The sequence below is a fragment of the Xenopus tropicalis genome, chromosome 8, assembly GCF_000004195.4.
Source record: "Xenopus tropicalis strain Nigerian chromosome 8, UCB_Xtro_10.0, whole genome shotgun sequence".
In the NCBI taxonomy this organism is placed as follows: domain Eukaryota; kingdom Metazoa; phylum Chordata; class Amphibia; order Anura; family Pipidae; genus Xenopus; species Xenopus tropicalis.
In genome coordinates, this window is record NC_030684.2 from 10,430,080 (window position 1) to 10,452,054 (window position 21,975).

Here is a 21,975-nt window from a genome sequence, read left to right on the forward strand (position 1 = left end):
ACAACTGGAAGAACAGAAGCCAAGTCCATGGGCATCTAAAAGTTCCTATCACAAACCCGGTGGAGCAACTATAAGAAAGCCAGACTGTACCCCCCAAAAAGTGATTGAACATTGGGGAGAAGAGGAAGAGCAGCATACCCAGAGATCTACAGTGTTATAGAAAGGTTCTCTCGGGGGGAATCTAGAACCAGCCGTGGACTTTTCTGCACAGGTACCTCTAGCTGAAGCCTTAATAGACTTATTATGAGACCATTCTTTATAGGGGTCTTTGTTTTTTATGCATTTGGTGGTTATTTAATCATTTAATCATTCATTGGTGTTGTTGAGCTCTTCAGTTTGGAATTTAATTTGGCTGCTAGTCCAAGGGTGTAACTATAGAGGAGGCAGACCCTGCGGCTGCAGGGGGGCCCAGAAGGTATAGGGGAGCCCCATGAGACCTTAATTAATGAGGAATTGAAGTAATGTAAAATAGGGTAACCTTTGGACATTTTGGGGGCCCAAAAATGACTTTGCTGGGGGGCCCAGAAACACCTAATTACAAAACCGAAAAAGTCAGGATTAGGAGCTCAACAGAAAAAGTAGAGATTAAATATTTCAATCTAAAATCCATTCTTTTTGGTTGTTAGGGTCGATGACCCCAGAGATACCGGTGAGAAACAGAATAAGGAGGCATACTCAAATAATGTTGTTTAAAAATATATATTTTTTTTTTTACATTTTTTTTAACAATAGAGCAATGTGAACAAAGGCAACATAAACAGAATATTAGAAAATATTCTTTAGGGTATGCAGGAAACATTAGCCAGTGATTTAATGTAAATACAGTGGCTTGCAAAAGTATTCGGCCCCCTTGAACTTTCCCCCATTTTGTCACATTACAGCCACAAACATGAATCAATTTTATTGGAATTCCACGTGAAAGACCAATACAAAGTGGGGTACACATGAGAAGTGGAAGGAAAATCATACATGATTCCAAACATTTTTTACAAATAAATAAGTGCAAAGTGGGGTGTGCGTAATTATTCAGCCCCCTGAGTCAATACTTTGTAGAACCCCCTTTTGCTGCAATTCCAGCTGCCAGGCTTTTAGGGCATGTCTCTGCCAGCTTTGCCCATCTACAGACTGAAATCCTTGCCCATTCTTCTTTGCAAAACAGCTCCAGCTCAGTCACATTAGATGGACAGCGTTTGTGAACAGCAGTTTTCAGATCTTGCCACAGATTCTCCATTGGATTTAGATCTGGGCTGTGACTGGGCCATTCTAACACATGGATATGTTTTGGTTTAAACCATTCCATTGTTGCCCTGGCTTTATGTTTAGGGTCGTTGTCCTGCTGGAAGGTGAACCTCCGCCCCAGTCTCAAGTCTTTTGCAGACTCCAAGAGGTTTTCTTCCAAGATTGCCCTGTATTTGGCTCCATCCATCTTCCCATCAACTCTGACCAGCTTCCCTGTCCCTGCTGAAGAGAAGCCCCCCCAGAGCATGATGCTGCCACCACCATATGTGACAGTGGGGATGGTGTGTTCAGAGTGATGTGCAGTGTTAGTTTTCCGCCACACATAGCGTTTTGCATTTTGGCCAAAAAGTTCCATTTTGGTCTCATCTGACCAGAGCACCTTCTTCCACATGTTTGCTGTGTCCCCCACATGGCTTGTGGCAAACTGCAAACGGGACTTCTTATGGTTTTCTGTTAACAATGGCTTTCTTCTTGCCACTCTTCCATAAAGGCCAACTCTGTGCAGTGCACGACTAATAGTTGTCGGACAGATTCCCCCACCTGAGCTGTAGATCTCTGCAGCCCCCCCAGAGTCACCATGGGCCTCTTGGCTGCATTTCTGATCAGCGCTCTCCTTGTTCGGCCTGTGAGTTTAGGTGGACGGCCTTGTCTTGATAGGTTTACAGTTGTGCCATACTCCTTCCATTTCTGAATGATCGGTGGAACAGTGCTCTGTGGGATGTTCAAGGCTTTGGAAATCTTTTTGTAGCCTAAACCTGCTTTAAATTTCTCAATAACTTTATCCCTGACCTGTCTGGTGTGTTCTTTGGACTTCATGGTGTTGTTGCTCCCAATATTCTCTTAGACAACCTCTGAGGCCATCACAGAGCAGCTGTATTTGTACTGACATTAGATTACACACGGGTGCACTCTATTTAGTCATTAGCACTCATCAGGCAATGTCTATGGGCAACTGACTGCACTCAGACCAAAGGGGGCTGAATAATTACGCACACCCCACTTTGCACTTATTTATTTGTAAAAAATGTTTGGAATCATGTATGATTTTCGTTCCACTTCTCACGTGTACACCACTTTGTATTGGTCTTTCACGTGGAATTCCAATAAAATTGATTCATGTTTGTGGCTGTAATATGACAAAATGTGGAAAAGTTCAAGGGGGCCGAATACATTTGCAAGCCACTGTATATATAGGGAAATGTTTATCAAGTTCAGTCTGTAAATCATGCAACATTCCTGCAGGCTTTCTAGGACATTTAAACTTGAAAATATTGATTTCTATTCTAAAATATTAATTTCTATTCCTGATGTGCAGGGAACAACCCGTGGCCAAACCTAACCCACACCCAACCGATACCCAGTGTCATAATGGGGGTGCAGGGCCCCTCTGCCCAAGTAACCCCCTCCCCCCCCACACTCACATACATTATATTTATCTTAGGCACTATTGGGGGAGGAAGATCAGCTGGGGAGCACCGGTGAGGATTGGGTCTGGGTTGGCCCAGTCTGACCCTGCCTGTTTCCGTGTCTTCCTGCTTCAAATGTTCTGCACCGTCATCTGTTGCCATGAGAGAGAATATTTGGGAGCAGAGGAGGAAAGTATTTTCCCAGTCTGACACTAATAAAATATAATTTATAAATGTACTAGTGCTGTCTGGCCCAAAACCCATGGGTCCTGGCCAGCAGCCACACACCTTTTGCCTTCTGCCCACCCTGCCCACGACCTTACTATGCCAGCTTCCATCTCTAGGGGTTGATATTTATAGACTTGTGGTTGCTTGCCCCACCCCTTTGGCGATATCAAAAATGGGTGTGGGTCTATAAATAGGGTTGGGTGTGGATCAGCTTTGTCAGGTTGACCCGGATAGGGTCGGGCGCAGGTCAACTTTTTCTTGAACTAAACATCACTAAAATGCATCTATATGATGAAAAAAATACAATATATGGCATTTTTGGTGTGGATGTGGTATTTATAGGAGGGTCTGAGTTGTAGGCGGAGCAAGAGCAGTAGCTTAGGGAATAACTTAGGAATGGTTTGTGGGATACTAAGGCCTTTTTTTTTGTTGTTGTTGACTCTGATAGTAACTTTTACTTCTCTGATTACGTAACTTGGTTCCAATGGAGCTCTATAAGGCCATGTTTGAACGTGACTTGGTTCCAATGGGACTCTATAAGGCCATGTTTGAACGTGACTTGGTTCCAATGGGACTCTATAAGGCCATGTTTGAACGTGACTTGGTTCCAATGGAACTCTATAAGGCCATGTTTGAACGTGACTTGGTTCCAATGGAGCTCTATAAGGCCATGTTTGAACGTGACTTGGTTCCAATGGGACTCTATAAGGCCATGTTTGAACGTGACTTGGTTCCAATGGGACTCTATAAGGCCATGTTTGAACGTGACTTGGTTCCAATGGAGCTCTATAAGGCCATGTTTGAACGTGACTTGGTTCCAATGGGACTCTATAAGGCCATGTTTGAACGTGACTTGGTTCCAATGGGACTCTATAAGGCCATGTTTGAACGTGACTTGGTTCCAATGGGACTCTATAAGGCCATGTTTGAACGTGACTTGGTTCCAATGGAACTCTATAAGGCCATGTTTGAACGTGACTTGGTTCCAATGGGACTCTATAAGGCCATGTCTGAACGTGACTTGGTTCCAATGGAGCTCTATAAGGCCATGTTTGAACGTGACTTGGTTCCAATGGAGCTCTATAAGGCCATGTCTGAACGTGACTTGGTTCCAATGGCCCTCTATAAGGCCATGTCTGAACGTGACTTGGTTCCAATGGAACTCTATAAGGCCATGTCTGAACGTGACTTGGTTCCAATGGAGCTCTATAAGGCCATGTCTGAACGTGACTTGGTTCCAATGGAACTCTATAAGGCCATGTCTGAACGTGACTTGGTTCCAATGGAGCTCTATAAGGCCATGTTTGAACGTGACTTGGTTCCAATGGAGCTCTATAAGGCCATGTCTGAACGTGACTTGGTTCCAATGGCCCTCTATAAGGCCATGTCTGAACGTGACTTGGTTCCAATGGAACTCTATAAGGCCATGTCTGAACGTGACTTGGTTCCAATGGAGCTCTATAAGGCCATGTCTGAACGTGACTTGGTTCCAATGGAACTCTATAAGGCCATGTCTGAACGTGATGTGGTTCCAATGGAGCTCTATAAGGCCATGTCTGAACGTCACTTGGTTCCAATGGAGCTCTATAAGGCCATGTTTGAACATGACTTGGTTCCAATGGAGCTCTATAAGGCCATGTTTGAACGTGACTTGGTTCCAATGGAGCTCTATAAGGCCATGTTTGAACGTGACTTGGTTCCAATGGAGCTCTATAAGGCCATGTTTGAACGTGACTTGGGTTGCCACCTGGCCAGTGATTCACCGGCCACTCACCAACGTCACATTGATCCTCCTTCCAATGTCTTTGCTCCACCCCTTTATATTTCTTCCCTCTTGTACATCACAAAACCGCCCCTCCTGCATATTTGGCCAACCCCACAATAACCCCCCACCCCCTGCAATGGCGTACCCAAATGGGGGGAGGGTGCAAGGGCGAGAAGGCCGCCCCCCCAGTATGCCCATCCGGATACACTCAAATGCAAAAGCGCTTAACACAAGCTGACCTCCCACTTTAACCCTAAATTATTATTTAATAAGAGTGAGCATTGTAAATGGTAATAATTTCCATTGGTGCCCAGAAAGGTGTCTCACATGATATTTTTACAAAGGAATGAAGTTTGGGCTGATCATTTCCTGCAGCAGATGAGTTCAGAACATCATGTTGAGAAATACATGTGATCATCAAACAATGATGTTAAAATAATCATAAAAACCTGTTTTTTCCATTAATCATGGGACTGTTCTGTCATGTTCCAATGAGAGTACAGAAACCCTACTATAGTTTATATAAATACCCCGCAGTGTAGCCCCGGGGGCAGCCATTCCTGCACTGGTACAGCTGGGGTGTTTGCTACAGAAACCCTACTATAGTTTATATAAATACCCCGCTGTGTAGCCCCGGGTGCAGCCATTCCTGCACTGGTAAAGCTGGGGTGTTTGCTACAGAAACCCTACTATAGTTTATATAAATACCCCGCTGTGTAGCCCCGGGGGCAGCCATTCCTGCACTGGTACAGCTGGGGTGTTTGCTACAGAAACCCTACTATAGTTTATATAAATACCCCGCTGTGTAGCCCCGGGGGCAGCCATTCCTGCACTGGTACAGCTGGGGTGTTTGCTACAGAAACCCTACTATAGTTTATATAAATACCCTGGTGTGTAGCCCCGGGGGCAGCCATTCCTGCACTGGTACAGCTGGGGTGTTTGCTACAGAAACCCTACTATAGTTTATATAAATACCCCGCTGTGTAGCCCCGGGGCAGCCATTCCTGCACCGGTACAGCTGGGGTGTTTGCTACAGAAACCCTACTATAGTTTATATAAATACCCCGCTGTGTAGCCCCGGGGGCAGCCGTTCCTGCACCGGTACAGCTGGGGTGTTTGCTACAGAAACCCTACTATAGTTTATATAAATACCCTGCTGTGTAGCCCCGGGGGCAGCCATTCCTGCACCGGTACAGCTGGGGTGTTTGCTACAGAAACCCTACTATAGTTTATATAAATACCCCGCTGTGTAGCCCCGGGGCAGCCATTCCTGCACTGGTACAGCTGGGGTGTTTGCTACAGAAACCCTACTATAGTTTATATAAATACCCCGCTGTGTAGCCCCGGGGGCAGCCGTTCCTGCACTGGTACAGCTGGGGTGTTTGCTACAGAAACCCTACTATAGTTTATATAAATACCCCGCTGTGTAGCCCCGGGGGCAGCCATTCCTGCACTGGTACAGCTGGGGTGTTTGCTACAGAAACCCTACTATAGTTTATATAAATACCCCGCTGTGTAGCCCCGGGGGCAGCCGTTCCTGCACTGGTACAGCTGGGGTGTTTGCTACAGAAACCCTACTATAGTTTATATAAATACCCCGCTGTATAGCCCCGGGGGCAGCCATTCCTGCACCGGTACAGCTGGGGTGTTTGCTACAGAAACCCTACTATAGTTTATATAAATACCCCGCTGTGTAGCCCCGGGGGCAGCCATTCCTGCACTGGTACAGCTGGGGTGTTTGCTACAGAAACCCTACTATACTTTATATAAATACCCTGCTGTGTAGCCCCGGGGGCAGCCATTCCTGCACTGGTACAGCTGGGGTGTTTGCTACAGAAACCCTACTATAGTTTATATAAATACCCCGCTGTGTAGCCCCGGGGGCAGCCATTCCTGCACTGGTACAACTGGGGTGTTTGCTACAGAAACCCTACTATACTTTATATAAATACCCCGCTGTGTAGCCCCGGGGGCAGACATTCCTGCACTGGTACAGCTGGGGTGTTTGCTACAGAAACCCTACTATACTTTATATAAATACCCCGCTGTGTAGCCCCGGGGGCAGCCGTTCCTGCACTGGTACAGCTGGGGTGTTTGCTACAGAAACCCTACTATAGTTTATATAAATACCCCGCTGTGTAGCCCCGGGGGCAGCCGTTCCTGCACTGGTACAGCTGAGGTGTTTGCTACAGAAACCCTACTATAGTTTATATAAATACCCCGCTGTGTAGCCCCGGGGGCAGCCGTTCCTGCACTGGTAAAGCTGGAGTGTTTGCTACAGAAACCCTACTATAGTTTATATAAATACCCCGCTGTGTAGCCCCGGGGGCAGCCATTCCTGCACTGGTACAGCTGGGGTGTTTGCTACAGAAACCCTACTATAGTTTATATAAATACCCCGCTGTGTAGCCCCGGGGGCAGCCATTCCTGCACTGGTACAGCTGGGGTGTTTGCTACAGAAACCCTACTATATAAATACCCCGCTGTGTAGCCCCGGGGGCAGCCGTTCCTGCACTGGTACAGCTGGGGTGTTTGCTACAGAAACCCTACTATAGTTGATATAAATACCCCGCTGTGTAGCCCCGGGGGCAGCCGTTCCTGCACTGGTACAGCTGGGGTGTTTGCTACAGAAACCCTACTATAGTTTATATAAATACCCCGCTGTGTAGCCCCGGGGGCAGCCGTTCCTGCACTGGTACAGCTGGGGTGTTTGCTACAGAAACCCTACTATAGTTTATATAAATACCCCGCTGTGTAGCCCCGGGGGCAGCCGTTCCTGCACTGTTACAGCTGGGGTGTTTGCTACAGAAACCCTACTATAGTTTATATAAATACCCCACTCTGTAGCCCCTGGGGGCAGCCATTCCTGCACTGGTACAGCTGGGGTGTTTGCTACAGAAACCCTACTATAGTTTAAATAAATACCCCACTGTGTAGCCCCGGGGGCAGCCATTCCTGCACTGGTACAGCTGGGGTGTTTGCTACAGAAACCCTACTATAGTTTATATAAATACCCCACTGTGTAGCCCCTGGGGGCAGCCATTCCTGCACTGGTACAGCTGGGGTGTTTGCTACAGAAACCCTACTATAGTTTATATAAATACCCCACTGTGTTGCCCCGGGGGCAGCCGTTCCTGCACCGGTACAGCTGGGGTGTTTGCTACAGAAACCCTACTGTAGTTTATATAAATACCCCGCTGTGTAGCCCCGGGGGCAGCCGTTCCTGCAATGGTACAGCTGGGGTGTTTGCTACAGAAACCCTACTATAGTTTATATAAATACCCCGCTGTGTAGCCCCGGGGGCAGCCATTCCTGCACTGGTACAGCTGGGGTGTTTGCTACAGAAACCCTACTATACTTTATATAAATACCCCGCTGTGTAGCCCCGGGGGCAGCCATTCCTGCACTGGTACAGCTGGGGTGTTTGCTACAGAAACCCTACTATAGTTTATATAAATACCCCGCTGTGTAGCCCCGGGGGCAGCCGTTCCTGCACTGGTACAGCTGGGGTGTTTGCTACAGAAACCCTACTATAGTTTATATAAATACCCAGCTGTGTAGCCCCGGGGGCAGCCGTTCCTGCACTGGTACAGCTGGGGTGTTTGCTACAGAAACCCTACTATAGTTTATATAAATACCCCGCTGTGTAGCCCCGGGGGCAGCCATTCCTGCACTGGTACAGCTGGGGTGTTTGCTACAGAAACCCTACTATAGTTTATATAAATACCCCGCTGTGTAGTCCCGGGGGCAGCCATTCCTGCACTGGTACAGCTGGGGTGTTTGCTACAGAAACCCTACTATAGTTTATATAAATACCCCGCTGTGTAGCCCCGGGGGCAGCTGTTCCTGCACTGGTACAACTGGGGTGTTTGCTACAGAAACCCTACTATAGTTTATATAAATACCCCGCTGTGTAGCCCCGGGGGCAGCCGTTCCTGCACTGGTACAGCTGGGGTGTTTGCTACAGAAACCCTACTATAGTTTATATAAATACCCAGCTGTGTAGCCCCGGGGGCAGCCGTTCCTGCACTGGTACAGCTGGGGTGTTTGCTACAGAAACCCTACTATAGTTTATATAAATACCCCGCTGTGTAGCCCCGGGGGCAGCCATTCCTGCACTGGTACAGCTGGGGTGTTTGCTACAGAAACCCTACTATAGTTTATATAATACCCCGCTGTGTAGTCCCGGGGGCAGCCATTCCTGCACTGGTACAGCTGGGGTGTTTGCTACAGAAACCCTACTATAGTTTATATAAATACCCCGCTGTGTAGCCCCGGGGGCAGCTGTTCCTGCACTGGTACAACTGGGGTGTTTGCTACAGAAACCCTACTATAGTTTATATAAATACCCCGCTGTGTAGCCCCGGGGCAGCCGTTCCTGCACTGGTACAGCTGGGGTGTTTGCTACAGAAACCCTACTATAGTTTATATAAATACCCCGCTGTGTAGCCCCGGGGGCAGCCATTCCTGCACTGGTACAGCTGGGGTGTTTGCTACAGAAACCCTACTATAGTTTATATAAATACCCCGCTGTGTAGCCCCGGGCCGGCCATTCCTGCACTGGTACAGCTGGGGTGTTTGCTACAGAAACCCTACTATAGTTTATATAAATACCCTGCTGTGTAGCCCCGGGGGCAGCCATTCCTGCACTGGTACAGCTGGGGTGTTTGCTACAGAAACCCTACTATAGTTTATATAAATACCCCGCTGTGTAGCCCCGGGGGCAGCCGTTCCTGCACTGGTACAGCTGGGGTGTTTGCTACAGAAACCCTACTATAGTTTATATAAATACCCCGCTGTGTAGCCCCGGGGGCAGCCGTTCCTGCACTGGTACAGCTGGGGTGTTTGCTACAGAAACCCTACTATAGTTTATATAAATACCCCGCTGTGTAGCCCCGGGGGCAGCCGTTCCTGCACTGGTACAGCTGGGGTGTTTGCTACAGAAACCCTACTATATAAATACCCCGCTGTGTAGCCCCGGGGGCAGCCGTTCCTGCACTGGTACAGCTGGGGTGTTTGCTACAGAAACCCTACTATAGTTTATATAAATACCCTGCTGTGTAGCCCCGGGGGCAGCCATTCCTGCACTGGTACAGCTGGGGTGTTTGCTACAGAAACCCTACTATAGTTTATATAAATACCCCGCTGTGTAGCCCCGGGGGCAGCCATTCCTGCACCGGTACAGCTGGGGTGTTTGCTACAGAAACCCTACTATAGTTTATATAAATACCCCGCTGTGTAGCCCCGGGGGCAGCCATTCCTGCACTGGTACAGCTGGGGTGTTTGCTACAGAAACCCTACTATAGTTGATATAAATACCCCGCTGTGTAGCCCCGGGGGCAGCCGTTCCTGCACTGGTACAGCTGGGGTGTTTGCTACAGAAACCCTACTATAGTTTATATAAATACCCCGCTGTGTAGCCCCGGGGGCAGCCGTTCCTGCACTGGTACAGCTGGGGTGTTTGCTACAGAAACCCTACTATAGTTTATATAAATACCCCGCTGTGTAGCCCCGGGGGCAGCCGTTCCTGCACTGGTACAGCTGAGGTGTTTGCTACAGAAACCCTACTATAGTTTTATATAAATACCCCGCTGTGTAGCCCCGGGGGCAGCCGTTCCTGCACTGGTAAAGCTGGAGTGTTTGCTACAGAAACCCTACTATAGTTTATATAAATACCCCCGCTGTGTAGCCCCGGGGGCAGCCATTCCTGCACTGGTACAGCTGGGGTGTTTGCTACAGAAACCCTACTATAGTTTATATAAATACCCCGCTGTGTAGCGCCGGGGGCAGCCGTTCCTGCACTGGTACAGCTGGGGTGTTTGCTACAGAAACCCTACTATAGTTTATATAAATACCCCCGCTGTGTAGCCCCGGGGGCAGCCGTTCCTGCACTGGTACAGCTGGGGTGTTTGCTACAGAAACCCTACTATAGTTTATATAAATACCCCGCTGTGTAGCCCCGGGGGCAGCCATTCCTGCACTGGTACAACTGGGGTGTTTGCTACAGTAACCCTACTATAGTTTATATAAATACCCCGCTGTGTAGCCCCGGGGGCAGCCGTTCCTGCACTGGTACAGCTGGGGTGTTTGCTACAGAAACCCTACTATAGTTTATATAAATACCCCGCTGTGTAGCCCCGGGGGCAGCCATTCCTGCACTGGTACAGCTGGGGTGTTTGCTACAGAAACCCTACTATATAATACCCCGCTGTGTAGCCCCGGGGGCAGCCCGTTCCTGCACTGGTACAGCTGGGGTGTTTGCTACAGAAACCCTACTATATAAATACCCCGCTGTGTAGCCCCGGGGGCAGCCCATTCCTGCACTGGTACAGCTGGGGTGTTTGCTACAGAAACCCTACTATAGTTTATATAAATACCCGCTGTGTAGCCCCGGGGGCAGCCATTCCTGCACTGGTACAGCTGGGGTGTTTGCTACAGAAACCCTACTATATAAATACCCCGCTGTGTAGCCCCGGGGCAGCCGTTCCTGCACTGGTACAGCTGGGGTGTTTGCTACAGAAACCCTACTATAGTTGATATAAATACCCCCGCTGTGTAGCCCCGGGGGCAGCCGTTCCTGCACTGGTACAGCTGGGGTGTTTGCTACAGAAACCCTACTATAGTTTATATAAATACCCCGCTGTGTAGCCCCGGGGGCAGCCGTTCCTGCACTGGTACAGCTGGGGTGTTTGCTACAGAAACCCTACTATAGTTTATATAAATACCCCGCTGTGTAGCCCCGGGGGCAGCCGTTCCTGCACTGTTACCAGCTTGGGGTGTTGGCTACAGAAACCCTACTATAGTTTATATAAATACCCCGCTGTGTAGCCCCGGGGGCAGCCGTTCCTGCACTGGTACAGCTGGGGGTGTTTGCTACAGAAACCCTACTATAGTTTATATAAATACCCCCACTGTGTAGCCCCTGGGGGCAGCCATTCCTGCACTGGTACAGCTGGGGGGTGTTTGCTACAGAACCCTACTATAGTTTATATAAATACCCCACTGGTGTTGCCCCGGGGGCAGCCGTTCCTGCACCGGTACAGCTGGGGTGTTTGCTACAGAACCCTACTGTAGTTTATATAAATACCCCGCTGTGTAGCCCCGGGGCAGCCATTCCCTGCACTGGTACAGCTGGGGTGTTTGCTACAGAAACCCTACTATAGTTTATATAAATACCCCACTGTGTTGCCCCGGGGGCAGCCGTTCCTGCACCGGTACAGCTGGGGTGTTTGCTACAGAAACCCTACTGTAGTTTATATAAATACCCCGCTGTGTAGCCCCGGGGCAGCCATTCCTGCACTGGGTACAGCTGGGGTGTTTGCTACAGAAACCCTACTATAGTTTATATAAATACCCCGCTGTGTAGCCCCGGGGGCAGCCGTTCCTGCACTGGTACAGCTGGGGTGTTTGCTACAGAAACCCTACTATAGTTTATATAAATACCCCGCTGTGTAGCCCCGGGGGCAGCCGTTCCTGCACTGGTACAGCTGGGGTGTTTGCTACAGAAACCCTACTATAGTTTATATAAATACCCGCTGTGTAGCCCCGGGGGCAGCCGTTCCTGCACTGGTACAGCTGGGGTGTTTGCTACAGAAACCCTACTATAGTTTATATAAATACCCAGCTGTGTAGCCCCGGGGGCAGCCGTTCCTGCACTGGTACAGCTGGGGTGTTTGCTACAGAAACCCTACTATAGTTTATATAAATACCCCGCTGTGTAGCCCCGGGGGCAGCCGTTCCTGCACTGGTACAGCTGGGGTGTTTTGCTACAGAAACCCTACTATAGTTTATATAAATACCCCGCTGTGTAGCCCCGGGGCAGCCATTCCTGCACTGGTACAGCTGGGGTGTTTGCTACAGAAACCCTACTATAGTTTATATAAATACCCCGCTGTGTAGCCCCGGGGGCAGCCATTCCTGCACTGGTACAGCTGGGGTGTTTGCTACAGAAACCCTACTATAGTTTATATAAATACCCCGCTGTGTAGCCCGGGGGCAGCCATTCCTGCACTGGTACAGCTGGGGTGTTTGCTACAGAAACCCTACTATAGTTTATATAAATACCCCGCTGTGTAGCCCCGGGGGCAGCCATTCCTGCACTGGTACAGCTGGGGTGTTTGCTACAGAAACCCTACTATAGTTTATATAAATACCCCGCTGTGTAGCCCCGGGGGCAGCCGTTCCTGCACTGGTACAGCTGGGGTGTTTGCTACAGAAACCCTACTATAGTTTATATAAATACCCCGCTGTGTAGCCCCGGGGGCAGCCAGTTCCTGCACTGGTACAGCTGGGGTGTTTGCTACAGAAACCCTACTATAGTTTATATAAATACCCCGCTGTGTAGCCCCGGGGGCAGCCATTCCTGCACTGGTACAGCTGGGGTGTTTGCTACAGAAACCCTACTATAGTTTATATAAATACCCCGCTGTGTAGCCCCGGGGGCAGCCGTTCCTGCACTGGTACAGCTGGGGTGTTTGCTACAGAAACCCTACTATAGTTTATATAAATACCCCGCTGTGTAGCCCCGGGGGCAGCCGTTCCTGCACTGGTACAGCTGGGGTGTTTGCTACAGAAACCCTACTATAGTTTATATAAATACCCCGCTGTGTAGCCCCGGGGGCAGCCGTTCCTGCACTGGTACAGCTGGGGTGTTTGCTACAGAAACCCTACTATAGTTTATATAAATACCCCGCTGTGTAGCCCCGGGGGCAGCCGTTCCTGCACTGGTACAGCTGGGGTGTTTGCTACAGAAACCCTACTATAGTTTATATAAATACCCCGCTGTGTAGCCCCGGGGGCAGCCGTTCCTGCACTGGTACAGCTGGGGTGTTTGCTACAGAAACCCTACTATAGTTATATAAATACCCCGCTGTGTAGCCCCGGGGGCAGCCATTCCTGCACTGGTACAGCTGGGGTGTTTGCTACAGAAACCCTACTATAGTTATATAAATACCCCGCTGTGTAGCCCCGGGGGCAGCCGTTCCTGCACTGGTACAGCTGGGGTGTTTGCTACAGAAACCCTACTATAGTTTATATAAATACCCCGCTGTGTAGCCCCGGGGGCAGCCATTCCTGCACTGGTACAGCTGGGGTGTTTGCTACAGAAACCCTACTATAGTTTATATAAATACCCCGCTGTGTAGCCCCGGGGGCAGCCATTCCTGCACTGGTACAGCTGGGGTGTTTGCTACAGAAACCCTACTATAGTTTATATAAATACCCCGCTGTGTAGCCCCGGGGGCAGCCATTCCTGCACTGGTACAGCTGGGGTGTTTGCTACAGAAACCCTACTATAGTTTATATAAATACCCCGCTGTGTAGCCCCGGGGGCAGCCATTCCTGCACTGGTACAGCTGGGGTGTTTGCTACAGAAACCCTACTATAGTTTATATAAATACCCCGCTGTGTAGCCCCGGGGGCAGCCATTCCTGCACTGGTACAGCTGGGGTGTTTGCTACAGAAACCCTACTATAGTTTATATAAATACCCCGCTGTGTAGCCCCGGGGGCAGCCATTCCTGCACTGGTACAGCTGGGGTGTTTGCTACAGAAACCCTACTATAGTTTATATAAATACCCCGCTGTGTAGCCCCGGGGGCAGCCATTCCTGCACTGGTACAGCTGGGGTGTTTGCTACAGAAACCCTACTATAGTTTATATAAATACCCCGCTGTGTAGCCCCGGGGGCAGCCATTCCTGCACTGGTACAGCTGGGGTGTTTGCTACAGAAACCCTACTATAGTTTATATAAATACCCCGCTGTGTAGCCCCGGGGGCAGCCATTCCTGCACTGGTACAGCTGGGGTGTTTGCTACAGAAACCCTACTATAGTTTATATAAATACCCCGCTGTGTAGCCCCGGGGGCAGCCGTTCCTGCACTGGTACAGCTGGGGTGTTTGCTACAGAAACCCTACTATAGTTTATATAAATACCCCGCTGTGTAGCCCCCGGGGGCAGCCGTTCCTGCACTGGTACAGCTGGGGTGTTTGCTACAGAAACCCTACTATAGTTTATATAAATACCCCGCTGTGTAGCCCCGGGGGCAGCCATTCCTGCACTGGTACAGCTGGGGTGTTTGCTACAGAAACCCTACTATAGTTTATATAAATACCCCGCTGTGTAGCCCCGGGGGCAGCCGTTCCTGCACTGGTACAGCTGGGGTGTTTGCTACAGAAACCCTACTATATTAATAAATACCCCGCTGTGTAGCCCCGGGGGCAGCCGTTCCTGCACTGGTACAGCTGGGGTGTTTGCTACAGAAACCCTACTATAGTTTATATAAATACCCCGCTGTGTAGCCCCGGGGGCAGCCATTCCTGCACTGGTACAGCTGGGGTGTTTGCTACAGAAACCCTACTAGTATATAAATACCCCGCTGTGTAGCCCCGGGGGGCAGCCTTCCTGCACTGGTACAGCTGGGGTGTTTGCTACAGAAACCCTACTATAGTTTATATAAATACCCCGCTGTGTAGCCCCGGGGGCAGCCATTCCTGCACTGGTACAGCTGGGGTGTTTGCTACAGAAACCCTACTATAGTATAAATACCCCGCTGTGTAGCCCCGGGGGCAGCCGTTTCCTGCACTGGTACAGCTGGGGTGTTTGCTACAGAAACCCTACTATATTATATAATACCCCGCTGTGTAGCCCCGGGGGCAGCCATTCCTGCACTGGTACAGCTGGGGTGTTTGCTACAGAAACCCTACTATAGTTTATATAAATACCCCGCTGTGTAGCCCCGGGGGCAGCCGTTCCTGCACTGGTACAGCTGGGGTGTTTGCTACAGAACCCTACTAGTTATATAAATACCCGCTGTGTAGCCCCGGGGGCAGCCGTTCCTGCACTGGTACAGCTGGGGTGTTTGCTACAGAAACCCTACTATAGTTTATATAAATACCCCGCTGTGTAGCCCCGGGGGCAGCCGTTCCTGCACTGGTACAGCTGGGGTGTTTGCTACAGAAACCCTACTATAGTTTATATAAATACCCCGCTGTGTAGCCCCGGGGGCAGCCATTCCTGCACTGGTACAGCTGGGGTGTTTGCTACAGAAACCCTACTATAGTTTATATAAATACCCCGCTGTGTAGCCCCGGGGGCAGCCGTTCCTGCACTGGTACAGCTGGGGTGTTTGCTACAGAAACCCTACTATAGTTTATATAAATACCCCGCTGTGTAGCCCCGGGGGCAGCCGTTCCTGCACTGGTACAGCTGGGGTGTTTGCTACAGAAACCCTACTATAGTTTATATAAATACCCCGCTGTGTAGCCCCGGGGGCAGCCATTCCTGCACTGGTACAGCTGGGGTGTTTGCTACAGAAACCCTACTATAGTTTATATAAATACCCCGCTGTGTAGCCCCGGGGGCAGCCGTTCCTGCACTGGTACAGCTGGGGTGTTTGCTACAGAAACCCTACTATAGTTTATATAAATACCCCGCTGTGTAGCCCCGGGGGCAGCCATTCCTGCACTGGTACAGCTGGGGTGTTTGCTACAGAAACCCTACTATAGTTTATATAAATACCCCGCTGTGTAGCCCCGGGGGCAGCCGTTCCTGCACTGGTACAGCTGGGGTGTTTGCTACAGAAACCCTACTATAGTTTATATAAATACCCCCGCTGTGTAGCCCCGGGGGCAGCCGTTCCTGCACTGGTACAGCTGGGGTGTTTGCTACAGAAACCCTACTATAGTTTATATAAATACCCCGCTGTGTAGCCCCGGGGGCAGCCATTCCTGCACTGGTACAGCTGGGGTGTTTGCTACAGAAACCCTACTATAGTTTATATAATACCCCGCTGTGTAGCCCCGGGGGCAGCCGTTCCTGCACTGGTACAGCTGGGGTGTTTGCTACAGAAACCCTACTATAGTTTATATAAATACCCCGCTGTGTAGCCCCGGGGGCAGCCATTCCTGCACTGGTACAGCTGGGGTGTTTGCTACAGAAACCCTACTATAGTTTATATAAATACCCCGCTGTGTAGCCCCGGGGGCAGCCGTTCCTGCACTGGTACAGCTGGGGTGTTTGCTACAGAAACCCTACTATAGTTTATATAAATACCCCGCTGTGTAGCCCCGGGGGCAGCCGTTCCTGCACTGGTACAGCTGGGGTGTTTGCTACAGAAACCCTACTATAGTTTATATAAATACCCCGCTGTGTAGCCCCGGGGGCAGCCATTCCTGCACTGGTACAGCTGGGGTGTTTGCTACAGAAACCCTACTATAGTTTTATATAAATACCCCGCTGTGTAGCCCCGGGGGCAGCCATTCCTGCACTGGTACAGCTGGGGTGTTTGCTACAGAAACCCTACTATAGTTTATATAAATACCCCGCTGTGTAGCCCCGGGGGCAGCCATTCCTGCACTGGTACAGCTGGGGTGTTTGCTACAGAAACCCTACTATAGTTTATATAAATACCCCGCTGTGTAGCCCCGGGGGCAGCCGTTCCTGCACTGGTACAGCTGGGGTGTTTGCTACAGAAACCCTACTATAGTTTATATAAATACCCCGCTGTGTAGCCCCGGGGGCAGCCATTCCTGCACTGGTACAGCTGGGGTGTTTGCTACAGAAACCGCTACTATAGTTTATATAAATACCCGCTGTGTAGCCCCGGGGGCAGCCATTCCTGCACTGGTACAGCTGGGGTGTTTGCTACAGAAACCCTACTATAGTTTATATAAATACCCCGCTGTGTAGCCCCGGGGGCAGCCATTCCTGCACTGGTACAGCTGGGGTGTTTGCTACAGAAACCCTACTATAGTTTATATAAATACCCCGCTGTGTAGCCCGGGGGCAGCCATTCCTGCACTGGTACAGCTGGGGTGTTTGCTACAGAAACCCTACTATAGTTTATATAAATACCCCGCTGTGTAGCCCCGGGGGCAGCCATTCCTGCACTGGTACAGCTGGGGTGTTTGCTACAGAAACCCTACTATAGTTTATATAAATACCCCGCTGTGTAGCCCCGGGGGCAGCCATTCCTGCACTGGTACAGCTGGGGTGTTTGCTACAGAAACCCTACTATAGTTTATATAAATACCCCGCTGTGTAGCCCCGGGGGCAGCCATTCCTGCACTGGTACAGCTGGGGTGTTTGCTACAGAAACCCTACTATAGTTTATATAAATACCCCGCTGTGTAGCCCGGGGGCAGCCATTCCTGCACTGGTACAGCTGGGGTGTTTGCTACAGAAACCCTACTATAGTTTATATAAATACCCCGCTGTGTAGCCCCGGGGGCAGCCATTCCTGCACTGGTACAGCTGGGGTGTTTGCTACAGAAACCCTACTATAGTTTATATAAATACCCCGCTGTGTAGCCCCGGGGGCAGCCGTTCCTGCACTGGTACAGCTGGGGTGTTTGCTACAGAAACCCTACTATAGTTTATATAAATACCCCGCTGTGTAGCCCCGGGGGCAGCCATTCCTGCACTGGTACAGCTGGGGTGTTTGCTACAGAAACCCTACTATAGTTTATATAAATACCCCGCTGTGTAGCCCCGGGGGCAGCCATTCCTGCACTGGTACAGCTGGGGTGTTTGCTACAGAAACCCTACTATAGTTTATATAAATACCCCGCTGTGTAGCCCCGGGGGCAGCCGTTCCTGCACTGGTACAGCTGGGGTGTTTGCTACAGAAACCCTACTATAGTTTATATAAATACCCCGCTGTGTAGCCCCGGGGGCAGCCGTTCCTGCACTGGTACAGCTGGGGTGTTTGCTACAGAAACCCTACTATAGTTTATATAAATACCCCGCTGTGTAGCCCCGGGGGCAGCCATTCCTGCACTGGTACAGCTGGGGTGTTTGCTACAGAAACCCTACTATAGTTTATATAAATACCCCGCTGTGTAGCCCCGGGGGCAGCCATTCCTGCACTGGTACAGCTGGGGTGTTTGCTACAGAAACCCTACTATAGTTTATATAAATACCCCGCTGTGTAGCCCCGGGGGCAGCCGTTCCTGCACTGGTACAGCTGGGGTGTTTGCTACAGAAACCCTACTATAGTTTATATAAATACCCCGCTGTGTAGCCCCGGGGGCAGCCGTTCCTGCACTGGTACAGCTGGGGTGTTTGCTACAGAAACCCTACTATAGTTTATATAAATACCCCGCTGTGTAGCCCCGGGGGCAGCCGTTCCTGCACTGGTACAGCTGGGGTGTTTGCTACAGAAACCCTACTATAGTTTATATAAATACCCCGCTGTGTAGCCCCGGGGGCAGCCGTTCCTGCACTGGTACAGCTGGGGTGTTTGCTACAGAAACCCTACTATAGTTTATATAAATACCCCCGCTGTGTAGCCCCGGGGGCAGCCGTTCCTGCACTGGTACAGCTGGGGTGTTTGCTACAGAAACCCTACTATAGTTTATATAAATACCCCGCTGTGTAGCCCCGGGGCAGCCGTTCCTGCACTGGTACAGCTGGGGTGTTTGCTACAGAAACCCTACTATAGTTTATATAAATACCCCGCTGTGTAGCCCCGGGGGCAGCCGTTCCTGCACTGGTACAGCTGGGGTGTTTGCTACAGAAACCCTACTATAGTTTATATAAATACCCCGCTGTGTAGCCCCGGGGGCAGCCGTTCCTGCACTGGTACAGCTGGGGTGTTTGCTACAGAAACCCTACTATAGTTTATATAAATACCCCGCTGTGTAGCCCCGGGGGCAGCCGTTCCTGCACTGGTACAGCTGGGGTGTTTGCTACAGAAACCCTACTATAGTTTATATAAATACCCCGCTGTGTAGCCCCGGGGGCAGCCGTTCCTGCACTGGTACAGCTGGGGTGTTTGCTACAGAAACCCTACTATAGTTTATATAAATACCCCGCTGTGTAGCCCCGGGGGCAGCCGTTCCTGCACTGGTACAGCTGGGGTGTTTGCTACAGAAACCCTACTATAGTTTATATAAATACCCCGCTGTGTAGCCCCGGGGGCAGCCGTTCCTGCACTGGTACAGCTGGGGTGTTTGCTACAGAAACCCTACTATAGTTTATATAAATACCCCGCTGTGTAGCCCCGGGGGCAGCCGTTCCTGCACTGGTACAGCTGGGGTGTTTGCTACAGAAACCCTACTATAGTTTATATAAATACCCCCGCTGTGTAGCCCCGGGGGCAGCCGTTCCTGCACTGGTACAGCTGGGGTGTTTGCTACAGAAACCCTACTATAGTTTATATAAATACCCCCGCTGTGTAGCCCCGGGGGCAGCCGTTCCTGCACTGGTACAAGCTGGGGTGTTTGCTACAGAAACCCTACTATAGTTTATATAAATACCCGCTGTGTAGCCCCGGGGGCAGCCATTCCTGCACTGGTACAGCTGGGGTGTTTGCTACAGAAACCCTACTATAGTTTATATAAATACCCCCGCTGTGTAGCCCCGGGGGCAGCCATTCCTGCACTGGTACAGCTGGGGTGTTTGCTACAGAAACCCTACTATAGTTATATAAATACCCCGCTGTGTAGCCCCGGGGGCAGCCATTCCTGCACTGTACAGCTGGGGTGTTTGCTACAGAAACCCTACTATAGTTTATATAAATACCCCGCTGTGTAGCCCCGGGGGCAGCCATTCCTGCACTGGTACAGCTGGGGTGTTTGCTACAGAAACCCTACTATATAAATACCCCGCTGTGTAGCCCCGGGGGCAGCCGTTCCTGCACTGGTACAGCTGGGGTGTTGCTACAGAAACCCTACTATAGTTTATATAAATACCCCGCTGTGTAGCCCCGGGGGCAGCCGTTCCTGCACTGGTACAGCTGGGGTGTTTGCTACAGAAACCCTACTATAGTTTATATAAATACCCCGCTGTGTAGCCCCGGGGGCAGCCGTTCCTGCACTGGTACAGCTGGGGTGTTTGCTACAGAAACCCTACTATAGTTTATATAAATACCCCGCTGTTGTAGCCCCGGGGGCAGCCGTTCCTGCACTGGTACAGCTGGGGTGTTTGCTACAGAAACCCTACTATAGTTTATATAAATACCCCGCTGTGTAGCCCCGGGGGCAGCCGTTCCTGCACTGGTACAGCTGGGGTGTTTGCTACAGAAACCCTACTATAGTTTATATAAATACCCCGCTGTGTAGCCCCGGGGGCAGCCGTTTCCTGCACTGGTACAGCTGGGTGTTTGCTACAGAAACCCTACTATAGTTTATATAAATACCCCGCTGTGTAGCCCCGGGGGCAGCCATTCCTGCACTGGTACAGCTGGGGTGTTTGCTACAGAAACCCTACTATAGTTTATATAAATACCCCGCTGTGTAGCCCCGGGGCAGCCGTTCCTGCAATGGTACAGCTGGGGTGTTTGCTACAGAAACCCTACTATAGTTTATATAAATACCCCGCTGTGTAGCCCCGGGGGCAGCCATTCCTGCACCGGTACAGCTGGGGTGTTTGCTACAGAAACCCTACTATAGTTTATATAAATACCCCGCTGTGTAGCCCCGGGGCAGCCATTCCTGCACTGGTACAGCTGGGGTGTTTGCTACAGAAACCCTACTATAGTTTATATAAATACCCCGCTGTGTAGCCCCGGGGGCAGCCATTCCTGCACTGGTACAGCTGGGGTGTTTGCTACAGAAACCCTACTATAGTTTATATAAACACCCCGCTGTGTAGCCCCGGGGGCAGCCATTCCTGCACTGGTACAGCTGGGGTGTTTGCTACAGAAACCCTTCTATAGTTTATATAAATACCCCGCTGTGTAGCCCCGGGGGCAGCCATTCCTGCACTGGTACAGCTGGGGTGTTTGCTACAGAAACCCTACTATAGTTTATATAAATACCCTGCTGTGTAGCCCCGGGGGCAGCCATTCCTGCACTGGTACAGCTGGGGTGTTTGCTACAGAAACCCTACTATAGTTATATAAATACCCCGCTGTGTAGCCCCGGGGGCAGCCGTTCCTGCACTGGTACAGCTGGGGTGTTTGCTACAGAAACCCTACTATAGTTTATATAAATACCCCGCTGTGTAGCCCCGGGGGCAGCCATTCCTGCACTGGTACAGCTGGGGTGTTTGCTACAGAAACCCTACATAGTTTATATAAATACCCCGCTGTGTAGCCCCGGGGGCAGCCGTTCCTGCACTGGTACAGCTGGGGTGTTTGCTACAGAAACCCTACTATAGTTTATATAAATACCCTACTGTGTAGCCCCGGGGGCAGCCATTCCTGCACTGGTACAGCTGGGGTGTTTGCTACAGAAACCCTACTATAGTTTATATAAATACCCCGCTGTGTAACCCCGGGGGCAGCCATTCCTGCACTGGTACAGTTGGGGTGTTTGCTACAGAAACCCTACTATAGTTTATATAAATACCCCGCTGTGTAGCCCCGGGGGCAGCCATTCCTGCACTGGTACAGCT

At 50.4% G+C, this 21,975-nt stretch overlaps 1 protein-coding gene across 2 annotated transcripts in view; it reads left to right on the top strand.

Moving 5' to 3' along the window:
• LOC100491571 (histo-blood group ABO system transferase) overlaps positions 1 to 21,975 on the top strand; it is a 33,316-nt gene continuing 11,341 nt past the window's right edge. The window contains exon 1 of one of the 2 annotated variants that reach the window (XM_031892109.1): positions 1 to 211. The gene's annotated coding sequence lies outside the window, so the exon portion shown is untranslated. The remainder of the gene's footprint in view (positions 212 to 21,975) is intronic. The other variant, XM_018089564.2, reaches the window with a different exon arrangement.